The sequence below is a fragment of the Marmota flaviventris genome, chromosome 4, assembly GCF_047511675.1.
Source record: "Marmota flaviventris isolate mMarFla1 chromosome 4, mMarFla1.hap1, whole genome shotgun sequence".
Classification (NCBI taxonomy): Eukaryota; Metazoa; Chordata; class Mammalia; order Rodentia; family Sciuridae; genus Marmota; species Marmota flaviventris.
In genome coordinates, this window is record NC_092501.1 from 62,640,471 (window position 1) to 62,641,537 (window position 1,067).

The 1,067-nt window shown below is 33.3% G+C and overlaps 1 non-coding gene across 1 annotated transcript; it reads left to right on the plus strand.

Moving 5' to 3' along the window:
* The first annotated feature begins 293 nt into the window (after nucleotides 1-293).
* Nucleotides 294-400, plus strand: LOC114089539 (U6 spliceosomal RNA). The gene has a single exon (XR_003582190.1). It is a non-coding gene; the product is annotated as a U6 spliceosomal RNA (small nuclear RNA).
* The last annotated feature ends 667 nt before the right edge of the window (nucleotides 401-1,067 follow it).

Below are 1,067 nucleotides of genomic sequence, written 5' to 3' on the forward strand. Positions count from 1 at the left end.
TTTTGGAGATGACTGGAGTTGGCCACTCTAGGCATAGGAGGGTATTTCAAAGTGAAAGAACAGCTCATGTAGAAGGGAGAAGCTTTCCTTTCTTTTCTTTATATATGTTTGTGTTCCTAGGGTCTTTTTTAAAACTTTCAGTTCAGTTGAGAAATAAGTAATTTTGTGAATAAATTATTTTTGATTTCCAAAAACTACTTTTACTTGATCTACAGGAAAATAAACAGCAGATGGCAGAATTTTAATTTGGAAGAAAGCAAATATACCTGTAGTCAATAAGAAGGGAAGGTGTAGTGCTCACTTTGGCAGCACATATATTAAAATTGGAACAATACAAAGAAGATTAGCATGGTTCTTGCACAAGAATGACTTGCAAATTTGTGAAGCCTTTCATATTTTTGAAAAAGAAATCAGGAAAACTGTCCAATTCACAGTAACCTCAAAAAATACTTGGGAATTAATCTAATGAAGGGTGTGAAGGACTTCTACAATGAAAATTATAGAGCACTGAAGATATAAATTGAAAAAGGCCTTAGAAGATGGAAAGACCTCCCATGTTCTTGGATAGGCAGAATTAAAGTGGTCAAAATGGCTGTACTACCAAAAGCAATATACAGATTCAATGTAATCCCCATCAAAATGCCAATGAAATTCTTAACAAACTAGAAAAAGCAGTTCTAAAATTTACTTGAAAAAACAAGAAACCAATTAGTCAAAGCAATTATGAGCAAAAAGAGTGTTGCTGGAGGCATTACAGTACCAGACCTTAAATTATATTACTGAGCTATAGCAACAAAAACAGCAAGGTATTGGTACCAAAACAGACATGAAAACCAATGGAATAGGATAGAAGACACAGAGACAAACCCACATAAATACATTTATCTGACTTTTCTGTTATTTTGTTTCTCTTGATTCTGTTGCTGCAGTGTTGCTATTAGAACTGATCCTACAATCTGATAATGATTAACTTTTACTACCGTGTTGTCTTGACTGATCCCTATACCTGAATCTTCATGGCAATACACACTTAGACTTAAATGTTACAACATGTTTATTATTTATTT